Source organism: Vicugna pacos, chromosome 29 (genome assembly GCF_048564905.1).
Source record: "Vicugna pacos chromosome 29, VicPac4, whole genome shotgun sequence".
NCBI classification, from domain to species: Eukaryota; Metazoa; Chordata; class Mammalia; order Artiodactyla; family Camelidae; genus Vicugna; species Vicugna pacos.
The window spans coordinates 25,445,030-25,461,981 of NC_133015.1; the positions used below are offsets into that span (position 1 = coordinate 25,445,030).

General features: G+C 42.9%; 1 long non-coding RNA gene across 1 annotated transcript; it reads right to left on the minus strand.

Moving 5' to 3' along the window:
* Positions 1-9,390: 9,390 nt before the first annotated feature.
* Positions 9,391-16,952, minus strand: LOC140690189 (uncharacterized). Its single transcript, XR_012065371.1, has 2 exons — positions 16,818-16,952; positions 9,391-10,104 (listed from the first exon to the last, which is right to left on the minus strand). It is a non-coding gene; the product is annotated as an uncharacterized lncRNA (long non-coding RNA).

Here is a 16,952-nt window from a genome sequence, read left to right on the forward strand (position 1 = left end):
CGGAGGGTCTTTAAGTGGAAACCCTATTTTCACAAGAGTGTAATTTGCTTATTTTTAAGATTGAAGGATAGTCGATTTGCAGCGTTGTGTTAGTTTCTCGTGTGCAGCGTAGCGATTCAATTATACATTTTATATGCATATTCCTTTTCATATTATTTTCCATTATAGGTCATCACAAGATATTGAATGTAGTTCCCTGTGCTCTACAGTAGAAACTTGCTGTTCTTCTGTTTTATATATGGTAGGTGTATCTGAAAATCCTGAACTCCCAGTTTATCCCTCCCCAACCCCTTTTCCCCCTGGTAACTATGAGTTTGTTTTCTACATCTGTGAGTCAATTTCTGTTTTGTAAATAAGTCCATTTGTGTCCTTTCTTTAGATTCCACATATAAGTGGTCTCATGTGGTATTTATCTTCCTCTTTCTGGCTTACTTCACTTAGAATGATGATCTCCAGGTCCACGCATGTTGCTGCAAATAGGAGTTGTGGTTTATTTATACAATGGAAAACTACTCAGCCATAAAAAATAGTTTAAAATTGCCATTTTAAATGAATTTAAATATAACATTTTAACTTTAAAAAGTTTTGACTTCTATAAGAAATAGTGATATTTATAACCCACGTTAGAAAAAAGCACATTAGTCCTCAAATAATTTTTAAGGGATGTTAGAATCTCTGAGAAGCAGCCTCACACAGAACACCTTTGGTTCTTTTCCTTAGTGACTCGTTCAAAACAGAATATTAATGACATTTGGCTCTGAAAAGCAAAGTAAGAATTATATTTGGTCATAGCACAAAAATATTTCTCTTCAGAATATATTAATCAAGATTTATAAAATGATTATCCCAAATGAAAGCTCATCAAATGGAAATTACTTAACTTTTAAGGCATATAAATAAATGTGTGTGTGTATATATATATGTATATATGTATGTATAATAAACTCACATTTATACCTGTACATGTGAAACATAATGTATATAAACATTGATGTATTTATAATACTTAGGTGCATTTATATGTAACTAGAAATGTGTTGGTGTGAGTGTAGAGGGCAAATATATAGATGAAATAAGATACTTAGTTGCAATAAACATAAGTAGGTTTATTCACATTCATTCAAAAATTATTATTCTATTCACATCCAGAACTGTGCAAGATATTGCAAACAATCCAATAGTCATATGAGCACATTTCTTAAGCTCAGCCAAGTGGTACACCATCTAATTAGTGTGACAACCTGAAAACAATACAGATACATTTGACTGCAGACGAGCCCATAAAGATTATATAATTACACTTTGGCTTGTTAAAACACATAAGTGGAAAATCTAGGGTGCGTGTAAGTCATGCAATAATTTCACTTAGTTTGTGATAACTACCTGATTGAACAGGAACGTTACACACTTGATGGGTATAACCCTTTGCTGATCGCCCCACTTTTGCTGTTTTGTGACATGCCTTCGTCTAAAACAATAATGTAACCACCAGGCTGGGGAAGAACATGACGGCAGAGAGAGGGTTCAGTGAGGCGTGGGGACTGACGTCCAGAACCCTGCCTCCCTGAGCCTGCCACTGCCAGTGTTGATTACGATATGAATCCACTTTTATTGGCTACACTGCTGCACCTTTTAAAAATAAAATTGGAAGAAATGATCTGAAAGACGAGAATAAAAGTGATGGATGAATTGGGGAAATGAGATATGAGTGCGTGACTTTTGTAGAACATGAGGGAAACATGAAATCACCAGGACGACCTCAGTGAGCCGGGGAAAGACGCCTTATTAACGCTCCCTGGGTGGGAAGGATGGGCCCCGAGGAGACTGCTCAGCTGATCATCTCTGAGGAGGTCAGAACAAGGACGATCCGCTCATTTGCAGAATTGGGAGCATTCAGTTTACTCAACAGGCAGAAGTTTTCATTATGAGGATTTTTAAATCTGTAGGAAGTCCTTGAAAGGCACGTGGAATAAAATGAGCACCTAGTTCTAGAGTTTACGAAGTTAAGACCGTCCACTGATTCATCTGTGTGATGAGACAGCAGGCACCAGACAAACAGCCCCGGGACCCTGGTGGCACCGGGGCGTGACCTGGCTGTCTTCTCCGGAACGTGACCTCACACTCGGTTACTCTAGAGTGAAGCCATAGTCGCTAACCCCGACTCTGGGAGTGGCTTTTCTGAGGCACATAGAGGAAAAAAATTAACTGATGACGGCTTCTATTTGTTATCTGATCTATAATTTTGGCTGTTTCTTTTGTTACACAGAATTCCGTTATTTTCTAGAGAATTTGTGTGTACTGAGTACCATGGTATCTTGCAGAATAAAAATCAGGGTCATAATATAAGGAACTGGGGAGAAGTGCTCTGCAGAGAGAATTGGGGAGCAGGCAGTTTGGGGCGTATGTCCGATCTCAACAGGAAAGAAATGAGAATTAGAGGGTGTTTGTTTTATTCACATGTTTTCTTCTGTCTTTGAAACCAAAAGAAGGATTGAAAAACGCTGAGCTAGCAGCACATGCCCAGCCCTGTGAAAAAGAGCTTAAGAACTACGTTTTTCTCCCGCAAAGCTCCTGTGAAACCTGCAGTGGTGATCATCACTCCTCCTCCTCTCTTGTGGGAGGCACTAAGGTTTTCACCATAAGGGAACTAGAAGGAGCCAGTCAAAGTGGATACATGAAGAGCTGCATATGAGGACACGTGCACGATTCACATCCCTGCTCTACCTACTTCGCGGTGCTTTCTGAAGCTTAAGGGGGAGAGATACAAACATTCTGGATGAACAGGATCAGGTAACATGTAGGTCATTATTCCTAGAAACATGTTATTCTCAGTTGCATATTCAGTTTACAAAGAAAAATCCTACATCTAAGCTATATCTACAAGGAAGAAATAAAGCCATTATATGACAGTTAAAATTTTGGATGCGAGTCTACTTTATATCTGGAAATGTGGATGTAAAAATGAAAAGCCTTCTGACTTTAAACTATAATTGAATATGATAAATGTCATCAAATGACGTCTTCCCCAAAGCCTTTATTCATTAGCTCATTGCGCCGGTGCACCGGTCGGCGCAAAACATCCGGGGAGGTCAGTCAGTGCGTTACTACAAGCAAGGGAGAAATTTTATTTTGTGACTGAAACCTAGTATGTTCAAAACTGGAATAATCTTTATCCATATTTCTAGCAAGTCAAATATAGCTGAAACAATCAAGTAAAATGGAAAGGTTTTTTTGAGGTCAGATTAAAAGATGAAAACTCTGGTTAAAGGCTCAGAGATCTGATCAGAGCCTGAAACTGATTAACGCTGAGGAAGATGAACTGCTGTTTGGAGAGGTTCAAAGGCTTTAAGTATTCAAGGTTTTAAACTAAAACAATGATCGACATCAAAGGTGACTGTTACTCTGAGGATAAGGGTGGGGTTGGTTCCGTCCAGGCAGAGGAAAGAGACCACCACCTACCAGATTACGCGTCAAAGCCGAATTCAGTGTTACTGGGACAAAGTCAGCCTTGTCTCCCTCGCATGCCAGGGAGGAGTGAGCTGGGACACCGGGTTTCTGTGCTTTAGAGCCCGTGACACTTTGGGGAATGAAAAAGAGGGGCCAGCCCGAGGCGTCCCCCCAGCGCCCAGAGGGGAGAGCCCGGGTCCCGGGCAGATGGCACCCAGCCGCTGCGCAGGTGACTGGCGGGGGGAGGTTCCCTGAGAAACTGACGTGATGGGCGTGGGGGTGAGAAGACTGTCTACAGCGTAGAAACAAGAAGGACATACATGAACGACTTTAAATCATCTGGTCACTCTCAAGCCAAGTGATTGGGTTACTAAACACAGACTTTTCTAAGACAGATATTGCTGCTTTAATATTATAATGTATTATATGGTTTTATTATCTCATTAATTTTTATATTATAAATGCAGACGACTTATAAAGTACTCATCTTTATCGTCTAACAAAGCACCACTCAAAAAAGTAGAAGTATTAAGTCTGTAATACGCCACTGGAAAACCAGCACTGAGTGAATAAAATTCATACACACTGTACAAGGGAGCAAACAGAGTGGTTCCAATTAGTTACTGATGCTGTAAATGGAGTAAAAGTGATTTAAAACCCACATAATCAGCCTGTGATGTTTACGGGTCTGTTTACATTATTTTGACATCATAAACGGAGATTTACTGTGCATGTGACATTCCGAGTTTACATATGAATATTATTTGTAGGATCATTTTTCGAATTTATGCATAAGTCAGCTTCTCTCCTGCCACTCATTAACGTACAAAGTCGAAAGTGGACAGCATGTATTACACGAATGAACAGTAAATCATGTTCGCACTGGTGAAATGTAATTAGGAAATTCTGTTTGGTGCTGTCTTTGGAATCAGGATTAGTCATCTGAGGCCGGACTATTTGTTTTCAGGCTCTTAGTTACCAGGGTTATTTGTATGTTTGAGAAATTTCTGCAACTCTGTTGAATCACATGCTATATTTTAACTGAGAAGCCAGAATTCAGAAAACTAGCTTTAAATATTGTAAATGAATTTCTTTCTTTTAACATATTTTCTTGACCTGTGACTTATAATTTAGTAAATACCTAAACTGCTATATGTTAAAAATTCAGCAATCCCACTCCTGGGCATATATCCAGAGGGAACTCCAATTCGAAAAGATACATGCACCCCAGTGTTCATAGCAACTCTATTTTTATAAAAGATAAGACATCGAAGCAACCTAAACGTCCCTTGACAGATGACTGGATAAAGAAGCTGTGGTATATTTATACAATGGAATACTACTCAGCCATTAAAAAGAATGAAGTAACGCCATTTGCAGCAACACGGATGGACCTGGAGAATGTTACCCTAAGTGAAGTAAGTCAGAAAGAGAAAGAAAAATACCTTATGGTATCACTCATATGTGGAATCTGAAAAAAGAACAAAGACAATGAAGCCGGTAGACTGATAGTACTTATTGATCGTTCATTACATTTAACCTGTCAGTTAGAAACTTCTTTGGGTGCTGGGCCCTATTTATGCACTAAACGTGGAACGTCTGGGTTCAACTCCAACATTTGATGATGTTGAGTGTCATTGCTCATATTCTTACAACAACAAAGTACTGGAAAAAAATGGGTAATCAGTGACTTTTTGCAGCCATTGGAGTCCTGAGGTCCCAAGGTCAAGGTTCCCTACAATTAGGTCAAATCGGTGAACGCAGGGGATCACAGGCAAGGCGTGCTCATCTGGAAGGAGGCCACGCCAGGCACAAACTGGTGTCTTTAGTGAGTAACTGGAGGCGGAGTGAGGGCTGGCTTGAGAATGAGAAACCGGGGGGACTGCCATCTTAACGGTGCTCCCACATTTGTGTATTTTACCTTCTGGAAATGGCAAGGCTCTCCTACTGAACACCTAAGAAAGATCGTCTCCTGGCTCTGGCAGGAGGTGGAAAGGATGACTTTGTGATACACACATGTACAGAGGATTCTCCACAGCCAAGGCCCGCTTTCCGGGGATGGAGATATTACCAGTCGTAGCTCATCGGGGCAGAGTGTTTTCCTCACTGCAGCCCCTTCGCATCCCCAGCCCCACTTAAAGAGCGGCTGAAAGCGAGGAGCACTGAATGTCCCAGACCAGGGACACACACCTCCAAAGACAGATTTCACAGTAAAATCTTACACCGCTCCCCCCTACCTTAACACCCCACGAAGAGGACACCAGTAAGGCACCAGCGGGCTGCGGCGGAAACGCCCGCGGCAGCTGCTCCTGGGGAGGACCTCCCGCAGAGCGCGAGCCACAGCCAAGGGGCTGGGGGGCCTGACGCCCTTTCCGCTCAGGGTGCTCAGATAGCGCTGCTTTCCTTACAATTCCTTTTATTTTCTGTGTTTTTATTCCAGTTTTATAGTTCAGAATTATGTCTTTGCACTGTACTGTCTCAGATTCATCCAAGGGTATTATCTCGTTGCGACGAGAGCTCCAGGCTGTATGTGCAGGCTTCTTCGCCCCTCTCCCTGTATGGCCCTAAGCTTTACTTGTGACGTGTCCTAAGCCGAATAAAATATGGTGAACAAGAGGCATTCAGCTACATCACCATTCTGGATGGCTCGCTCAGACACTGCGTGGCCATTTATTCCCTGGGGGACTTTCTGAAAGGTCTTCCGTCCGAGAGTCTCCGCTCCAGAGGTTGTTGGAAGACCGGGCAGTAAGCATGTCATCTCCAGGATGCTCTCGCTCTGACGCTGACCCTCTTTCCCTCCCTCTCCCTCTCTCTCCCCGGTTCCCTCACATGCCAGCCAGCAGCGCTTTCTTCCTTCCTTTCCCTTTTTAAAGTCCCCCCATGTGGTCTCTTTACCCAGGACACCTGAGCTTTGGTGCAGCAGCACCTTCCAACTGGGAGACACTCATGTTTCTGGCGGTGCATCTCTCCCTGCGTCTCACTTTTCTTCCTGCAGTGGGTCGTCTTGATTAGCCCAGAGACCCCTCAAGACTCAGCTGCAGGAGCTGGGAGCAGGTGAGCGGAAGTGTGAATGCATTCAGCTAACCCAGCTCAGGTGGTATTTATTTGATTCATTTTAAGAAATGAAATATGCTTCTCTGAGGCTCAGAGTCAGTTTTCAATTCTCCGTGGCACCCTTTTCTATTTTCTGGTTATGGGAACGTTATTCGAGACGGGCAGATTGACTGTCCTGAGTCAATATCCTGCAAATTGGAAAGGAAGCCCTGAATATTTGTCCACTTTCCCAAATACATTTAGTGTCACGGAAGGGCCAAAGGTGACTCTCACGACACAACCAGGCTCTCCCTTAGGGTTTGCTTCCGCTGGTTGCTTATCAAGTGCGGAGCCCTAAAGGAATACTTCAGCTTTTTTGCACTTGGTGTTCATAATTGAACAAAAAATTCCTTTGAACTTCCTATCACAGGCAAATCTTTTCCGTACTCAGAAATTCTGTTTTTAAATCAACCTCAGGTTCACAAAAAGAATAATTTACAATACTCTGAGCTGAAAGGAAACTAGGGAGCAACTTCTGAGATGGGAAATGGACGGGTTGTGCATGGGTGATGTGACGCCGATCATTTCTAGAGAGGCGGGCGGTAACGCAGTGCTTACGATGGATCCTTTCTAAAGAAAATGCACTGGGGACGTGGTACTTCACACAGCGTGCACTTAAATTACAGTGTTCAAAGGTGATTGCTAATGACACTCATTTTATGTTTTTGAAAGTTAAATGCATTGTCTTTTACTGTCTCCATGCATTCATGCACATACACATCACTGCACCACAATAATTTAAAAACAAGAGATCTCTTACCCTAGGAGGACAGTGATCGTCCTGGGAAGCTGGGGACGTCCTTCATTTCTCAAGTTGCTACTGGACTGGCCACTTGCCCTTCATCCCAGCCTCCATCCTGTCTCTCTAACTCCTGTGCGAATCCATTCAATTACTGCTGCCTCGAGTCCGTCTGTGCAGCAGACAGGATAGGCGACTTCAAAGGGGTGTTTGAAAGGAGGAAAAGAAAACAAAAGTCTTCAAATGATTAAAATAGATGTTTTCTCTCTTTCTTTCTTTCTTTTCTTTTCTTTTTTTTTTTTTTAAATCTTAAGCCTGGAGGTAGAGAAAGGAATTTTGAAAGGAAAAGGTGACTTCTGGAAATGTTTGGAAAAACAAAGAGGAAATACGATCAGATGAGATAAAGAATTTCTGCTTTTTTATTATCTAAGTCTCAGATGAACAGCATTGTAACGTGATGTCTGCATCCACCACAATGTGATCATCACCACGATCTAGACCCCATCCGCCACCAGGCAGCCAACCTCCTTCACCCATTCTGCCCACTCTCCAGGCTCCTTCCTTCTGGTAACCACTAATCTGGGCTCTTATCTATGTGTTTGTTTTGGCTTTATTTTGTTTGTTTTTATATTCTGCAGGAGTGAAATCATATGGTGTGTGTTTGTCTTTCTCCAGCTGACTTGACTTCCCTCAGCATAATCCTTCACTGTCTCTCCATGGTGTCGCAAATGGCAGGGTCTCATGCTTTTTATGGCTGAATAGTATTCCACTAAGTGCATATACCACACCTTCTGTAGCCACTGATCCACTGACAGACACTCAAGTTGTTCCTATAGCTTGGCTCTAAGTAACGCTACAACGAACATAGGGGTGCACATGTCTTTTGAATTAATGTTCCCATGTTCTTTGGATAAATCCCCAGATGTGGAATAGTTGGGCCATATGTTAGTTCTGCTCTTAACTTTTTGAGGAATCTCCACAGTGGCTGCACCAGCGTACAGTTCTACCAACAGTGCATGAGGGTTCCCTTTTCTCCACATCCTCACCAACATTTGGTATTTCTTGTCTTTGTGATGATAGCCATTCTGACAGGGGTGAAGTGACGTTACAGTTTTGATTCACAAAACTCCCTACTAATTGGTGATGTTGAACACCCTTTCATGTGCTCGTTGGACATTTGTGTGTCTTCTTTGGAAAACTGTCAATTTAGGTCCTCTGCCCATTTTAAAATGAGGCTGTGTGTCACATTCATATGAATAGTCAGTCGGCACATAAGGAAAACTGCATCCTTCATCTGTTGTGTGACTTGCAAACATTTCCTCTTTTCTCTCATTTCTGTTTTAAACTTACAGTAACTTCCGCTTTCCAAGCGTTTATAATTACTAGTAACTGTATTTGTCTTACTTTTCCTTTGTGGTTTACATACAGTCCCAGGCTCTCCCAGATCTCCATTATCCCCCCAGTAAGTCAGGGGCATATGCCCTTCACATGACTGGAAACCAAAATTGTCAGCACATGATCACAAGATTCCTAGGTATCTATTAGCCTCTTAAAGCTATCAAGTGTCTGCCTTGCCATTTCTGCTGAGCTCCAAAAAGTTTGTAAAAACCCATGATAAAAGTTCAGATAAACTCACACAATAGGTGATTTTACTAAAATTATAATTTTGTACAAACTTTGCTCTAAATAAGCACACTTTTAAGCTTTCTTATCAGCAGCTGACTTAAGTTTTAAAATTTAACTTTTAGTCCTTGAAAAACAAAGAAGTCCTAGGAGAAAAGTCTCTCTAGAAGGACACTTGCTTTTTTACCATTATTAACCTTTTCTTCTTTTATATTTTTGTCTATAATTCAGGCATGCTTTGCAAGGATGAGCGATACTAAAGTGTTGAAAATCAGTAACACCATTGACTAAAAATTGCAAAATAACAGATGCTCTGAAGGCAGAGTGTCGCTGAAGTGCAGATATCAAATAAGTGACGTGCTAGACAAGCTGGCTGCTAGTGTTCTGTCTCAGTGTTGCAGAGGAGATCATTTAATAAGTGAGTTCGTGGTGATACAGGTTCAATAAATATTTGCTCAGTTGAAATTAAACAATTTATTTGCCATAAGTATCTTTTTTTCTAAATTAAATTCTTTATTTTCAGAGCTACGATGCTGCTCTTCATTCTATAAGGGGACTAAATGCTTGTACAATGCAGACAGGCCCCCCAAGCTCTGTACCATTTTACTCGATTCCCTAATGCCCTTGCCGGAACACCTGCTAGCTTGTTCCCGGGATCGGCCAATCCTGAAGGGAAAATGGCTCAGTACGAATGGGGCAGTCCATGGCTATTAAGACATTTAAAACCAAGGGCAAATAATAAAGTGGCTGCTTGGCTCATTCCGGGCCATATAATTTTAGTTCCAGCTGCTGACACCAGTCAACTAGAGATGTGCTTGCTTTCGACAGCAGGGATGGCAGTAAGAACAGGGCACACCAGGTGGGTAAAACTAAGAGAAAGCAGACAAATCCCACAGTGCCTTTCAAGAAACTCGGAGTGTCTGGTTTGTGCACGAGGCTGTCTGGAGCAGTCTGCGGGAGAAAGAAGTTAATAGAACAGTATCATATCCCCCAGTGCCCTCATTGAACAAGAACAACAAATGTGCTGGAAAATGATGGCAGAAATGTGAGTGAGGACCGTGACTGGACGCGGAAGTGCTGACGGATGGGTGCGGGGATTCGGACACAGGGAAGGAAGTTTGCCGTCCACTTCCCACAGTGCGGTGAGCAAGCAGCCTCATGTGGGATCCAAGCACAGACAGGCAGCCTTTGAAGGGTTAAACCTAAAGACAGACAGAGAGTTCATCGGGAAACAGAAATAATGGATGAAAGTGTTGATATTTCTTCTAAACACATGAGTTTGTGCTCCTAATTATTTAAAATTGAATACCTCTTGACTAGCAATTTGGATTAAATGCTCATTTCCATTTTTTCTTTAAATATCAACAAAATCGGGTTTTTCTTCACATACTTTTCAATGCGTATACTTAAATTTAACAAGCATACATGCATATCTAAGCACCGTTAACCATGTGGATACACAAATGAAATAGTTTTTAATTTAATTGCTTCTAGAGCCTAAATTTGAGTAAACATTTTCCACTATAAGTCTTAAAATAGACATTAAATCACAAAACATTGGCTAAACATCCTACATACGCTCAGTTTAAACACAGATACGCTCACCGAACATTTATTTATCAGCACCTGTGGTCAGAAGAGGGCTTCGCAAAGAGTAAACACAGGTCGACGGATTTCTAAGTTTTTAACCTTTTCTGAAGGAAAAATGGTCAAAATATGAATAAATAAAAAACCAGGTGGGGCACTTTGTGGACTCTCCTGACAAACCCTTTCAGCTCTGCTTTGCTCTCTCCACCGAGCCGGAAAGGCCCCGCGCACTCACCTTGGGGAGGTCGGCACGGCTGCCTGAGCCTGCTTCTGGCGCTGAAATCAGACAGGTATTTGCACAGCTCCTAATTTCTCTTCTACTTAAAGTCAAGCCAGCTCTCCTGAAAATTGTCTCTTTCTTCTCCATCCTTTGGGAGTGAAATCTGGATGGGAATCTAAGCAACTTGGATTCCAGGAGAAAAATCACTCCCAAAAATGAGGGAAGGAAAGAATCTGACCAGAAGTGACTTTGTGTCTTAGAGCCGCCTGTCTACGCCGGGCCACGCCCACCTCGCAGCCCGCATTGCAGGGAGGGGCAGATGTCCAGCTTTTTAAAGATGCTCTTGGAGTTTCTCCGTTTTAGCAACATAGCCTTGTCAGTAATCTTCCTGTCTGTAAAATTATCCTTTATATCTGCTTCAACAGATTAAATCTTAGTTACCCTCCGGCTTCAGAATGTGTGTAACTTCCCCAAGAATTTATTCCTGGCTCCTAAGATTAGGCTGTGGACGGTGACCCCCAAGGTATTCCATTATGGAATTTCAAAAATCTTTACTGAATGGAGTAATAGACAGACTTTCATATTATTCTTTTCCAGTTTGGATCAGTTATCTTTTTTAACACATGTAACCTATTTTTTGAATGCCACCAAACATTGTCAAATACATTCTCTTGCAGTGTATTACATTCAAGTTAAAATTTCGGAAACAAATACCAATATTTAAAATTACTTTAAAGAATGTTATAGAATGACACAATGAGGTGCAGTGTTTCGGTTTACAGTTCTTAAAAGAATGATAATGGCGAAAGCGATGCAAAAGTTGTCAGTGTGAGATCATGACTAAAATGCACTTTGCAGAAGCAGCGATCCCAGTCAGCGTCCTCGGTGAGAGCTCCTCAGAGAGGCCCGATAACTTCAGAGCCAAACGGCAGCATGCACAGCTGAATCCTGCCACTGAGAAGTGAGCCTCGTGACGTGGACGACTTCCAGCCTCAGCTTTGACGGTTTGAAGCACCTAGCTGGATTGATGAGTCAGTCGGTGGGCTCTCGTGACCAGTTTCATAGCTTTGCCAACTTTACAAGTATTTACAGAGTGCCACTGACATTGCTGAGGGTTTTAAAAATAATTTCTTTTGGTATTGCAACATTCTGTGGCTCTGGTACGGCCAGTTCCTGAAGACACTCACTGTATCAAGAAGCCCTTTTATTGCACCATTTATACCGTCGTCTGCAGAAGCATCGCTCCATCAGTGCTCCCAGCTGCAGTCTCACTGATAACTCGTTTGCCCCTTTTCATTTAGGTCCTGGGATTCTGGCTCTGGGAGTTCAGCCACACCAGCAGCTGCCGTACGTGGACGGGGTTCTGTGTTGTTATGTTCTCTCCTTTTTCCTCTAAAATTTTCATAAATGGTGTTTTGTGTCAGACCAGGGCTCTCTTTTCCAGCCTGATGAAAGCCACTGTCAGTGTCTGGGCTCCACACAGCTCTACTCTGGGAGAGACCACGGCGGGGCGGGGACACGGGGCCCCACGCCTTCTCAGGTGCGCCTCCGCCCGGCACTTCCGTGGAGAAGCAGTCCTGGAGCATCTGGATGTCCATCAGAAAAACAAACAGCAAAAACGCCTCCCTACTTCCTGGTACTTCAGATGTATTAAAAACAGCTGCAAATAGATCACAGAACCAAATGCAAAAGATAAAACTATGAAGCTTGCACAATAGGGAAATCTTTGTGGCTTGAACTTACACCGAGAGCTCAGATTTAACACCAAATTACAATCCATTGAAAATAAAACCTGATAGATTGACTCCAACAATCACAACTTTTGATCTGTGACTTTGTTAAGATGATAAAAAAAATAAGCCATGATTTTGTGTGAGTTCTCAACTCTTTTAGCTTAATATCAAGTTTCTTTAACTTTTTGTTTTGGAATAATTATAGATTAACCAGAACTTAAATGTACACATAGGACCCATGTACCCTTTACCCAGGTCGTCTGGCTCCACGGTCTTTGCTCTTAAGAATTTTCCTGTCTCAAATACGCAACCTAGAAATGCCTAAATTATTTATATCTTAAATAAGTAATTGAATGAAACAGGAAACAAAATAGACAAATTCTACGAGGGCTTATATATGATTATCAAGAACTGAGATGGCTCGGGGATTTACCTGCGTGCAAGCTGTGGATGGCATGGGTGTGGGCAGAAGACATGGGAGTCCCAGGTAAGCACTGAGGGCTGGTCTGCCGGTCACTGCGATTGCAGTAGGCAGAGCTTCATTATCCTTGTGCCAGTTTTCTGACCCTCAGTTCCCGCAGGGCGACGCAAAGAGGGCGGGAGACCCAGGAGCAGGACTGCCGCACAGCAGAGACGCCCAGGGCTCCGAGCGCGGCGAGCCGGCCTGACCAGGGCGGCCGCGGAGCCGTCGTCACTATCTCACTGAGCGGTGAGCGCGCCTGCCCTCTGCTCCAGTGGGAAACTCTCGTTTCCCAAGGCTGAAAGCAAACATGCTATTTGCTATTTAGGAAAACAGTAGTTCCATCGTCCAAGGCACTCAGCTATAAAAGCATCCTTGCTAACAGAATTCAGAAAGGGCAGTGAGTGCCTCGCTTGCAAGATATGCGAATCATGAGAGACACAGGGAAAAATTGTCTCCAAAAAACTGATCTCAACGTGGGGAAAACATTTTATATCTAAAAATAAGTCATCAAGAAAAAGTTGGCACGTGTAATTAGGGAAAAATTTGAGGCAGATATGTCACATAACAGGCCAATGTTAGGTGGGAAAGCAATACAAAATAATTATGAACGGTATAAAATAAATGTACGTATTACACATTGATGCAGAGGAAACATGCAAGGCCACATGTAATAAATCAATGGACGAACTGCACAAAAAGTGCCAGAGGCACAGATGAGCACTTTAAAAAATGACTGGTAAGTGCTTGAAGAGAAACTTCAGCTCTCTGGTAATTCAGTAAATCAGTCAGTCACACCAGTCCTCAGTTCTCACCCTGTGGAAACTCGTGCTTGCAAGTGTTGCTAAAAGCCATGTGACTTGATAGACGGTTTCTATGGGGGATTCATCAGATATGTGTGAAGCATTTCAAATTATTTATACCTTTCATCACATAATTCTACTTGCAGAGATTTGTCCAGCTCTGCTATAAGAGCTCTGTGTAAGTGCATGTCCTTCATGACTGTGTTTAAAGAGGTTGGTGCTTAAACTGGTATCAATCCAGATGGGTAATAATTGTTTTAAAATAATAAGCAAATACTTAAAAGCATACCCCACCATCAAAAAGTATTAATGTAGGAAACACGAAATGAGAAGAAAAAATATCATCAGTGTATTTTCAAGTGATGAAGGTAGGGTGGAAAACATAGCGCGATGGCCTGTCCTCTTCCGACACACACCTGCATACACTTCCCTGAGCCTATGACGACGGTCAGAAAGTTAATACAGCTTTATGCTGAGTTCATGCAGGATTTTTATTCTGAATTCATCATTTCCCTGTTTGCCAAAATTCTTTGTAGGTAACTTTTAAACTTGATACATGTATCCACAGGAAGGTGCAAAGTCAGCGCGAAGTGGCCCTGCATACCCTGACCCAGTTTCTGTCAGTGTTGACAGGTCACTCAATCAGAGGACAGTGTCAGATCCAGGACGCTCACATGTGCATTGCGTGTGCAGACGTGTGTCACCACAACCACAGTCAGGACGCAGAGCTGGTCCCCCATCTCCAAGACCTCGCTCATCCTCCAAGTCTGAGTCCCTCCCACCCTCCTGCCACCTCCACCCCCAAACACTGGCCCGTGGAAGGGAACTGTTTTCTGAAAGCTGCTTGAAAGGACTTGAGATCGGCTTGTTTCATTTCTTGTAACACCTCTGACTTCCATCCACATTCCTGCGCGTGTCAACAGTCTGTTCCTTTTTTTATTTCTGAGTAGTGTCCCAGGCCTGGATGCACCACGGTGTCTTTGACCAGTCACCCATTAAGGGACAATCTGGCTGCGTCCAGTTTTGGCTGCTGCCAGGGGAGCTGCTCTGAGCACCCCTGCACAGGTCCTGGTGTGAACACAGCTTTAAATCCTCTGGGTCAAGTGCCCAGGAGGCAAGTCCTGGGTAGGGCAGCAAGCGCTCGCTTACTTATTTACGTATTTTAAAGACGCTGCCAAACTGTCTTCCCACGTGGCTTTAAAATTTTCCGTAAGTGGACTCCTGGAGAAAGCGAGTTGACCTGTCAATAAATGAAATCACACGCACCCCCTAAAACTTCCCATCCCCGTAAGTGGCGTAAAGGAGAGCCCGTTTCTCCACGTCTGGGTCAAGGCACAGCTTTACTTATTTGTTTACTTTCAGCTGTTACGATACTCGTGTGGGGACACCTCGCTGTGGTTCTGATTCACATTTCCTGTTGCCTCGTGATGCTGAACGTGTTTTCATGTGCTTGTTTCCTGTCTGTGTATTTTCTATGCTGAAATGCCTGTTCATATCTTTTGCCCATTTCTAATTTTTGGCAAAGATATAAAAGCAATTTAATAAAGACAGATAGTCTTTTAAAAAGTGCTGGAGCAACTGGACATACAGATATAATTGTCAATATGTATTTACTACATATGTAATATATAGTATCTCCAATGTATTTACTGCATATTATATAATACATAATATATATAATCTCCAATATATATTTTGCATACATGTATAAAAAAACCAAATGACACCTAATCCTTACACCTTATACTTTATACTAAATTAAGTCTAAATGGTTCACAGATTTAAATGGAAAATAAAGGAGAAAATCTTGAGGACCGAGGGCTTGGTGAGATGTTCTTAGACATGATGCATAAAACAAAACAAAAAAATGATCAGTTGGAGATCATCAGAATTAACATTTGCCCTGCTCGTTGGGTTTTATATATATATTTTTTACCCACCACAGTGAATCGTTAAGTCACTTGAGGAGAAACTTTGTATCTGTTTATATTAAGGGTATCTATTAAAGGTGCCAGAAAATGATTGCTTGTGACTGAGTCAGGAGTATTAGAATATTCAGCATCCGTTCAGGAATTAATCTGTGTTTAATATTTATACTGCGTGGTGCGAAAATCGACACTGGAAATTCTCCAGGCTCAGGAGCGTGTAATGGGTGATCTTAATATAGTCCCCAACTAAAAGAATGGCTAATCAGAGGGAAGGAAAAAAGAGAAGTTATTTACTTTCTGAAGAGTAAACAGTATTTGGAGAGACAATATTTACCTGTGTAGTAAATACAGTGAAAGAAGTCAAAGTAAAAAATATCAGACAGGAAAAAGAGTGAGCGCAGGTCGGAGAACACAGCCCGTGCTGAGGAAGAAGGCCGACCAGGACCCTGGCGAGAAGGCACTGGATCCTGGGGGACTGGGTTTACTCCTTTTATTCAGAAGGCGATGATCATTTTTAAAAAAGGAATCAGTAAAACAAAGTCTAACATTCAAAGTACGGACATAATAATGGAATCAATAAAATAAATATGAAAGCGGATACATGTATGTATGCACATGACTGGGACATGATGCTGCGCACCAGGGACTGACACATCGTAACTGACTACAGCTCAGTAAAAATAGAAAATGTATTTTAAAAACCTCACAGGACACAAACTCCGTTAACAACTCCCTGTTCCCTCCTTGCTTGTGCATTTTCATTATTTTTATTTGAAGGGGACGATGCTCTGGCTTCCCCTCGCTCTCCCTGGAAGGTAAAACTTAATGACAGAAGAAAAGGCATCCGGAACGTCAGAGCGGTGACCTCTGGCAAACCATTCTCCATGAAGAAAACAGAACACTGGAAAATTGTCACAATACACTGGAAATTAACCCACAGCTTGCAACAACCCAGCAGTGTTCATCCAGGAAACAGCGGGTGCATCACGGCGAAGACACCGAAGTGTGTGGCGTCCAACCCTGCCCTCCACGCCCCCCGAGCTGACGCGGCCTCCCCACCCCGGTGGGGGGCGAACCCGCAGCCTCCCCACACCCGACGGGCCGAACAGCTCGGCGCTCCTCAAGGGCCCCGCCCCTCCCCTCCCCGGAGACCCTGAACTCGAGCCCCCCCACCCCGGGTTTACCAGGCCGCGGGCCTTGCAAGAGCCCCTTCCCGGGCCTTTATCAAGCCGAGGCAACGGCATTTTTGGTTTAACGTTGCAGCCGCGCGAAGGGACGTTCGCCCCGACTGGGACGGCCAAGGGCCCGCCCCCGGAGCG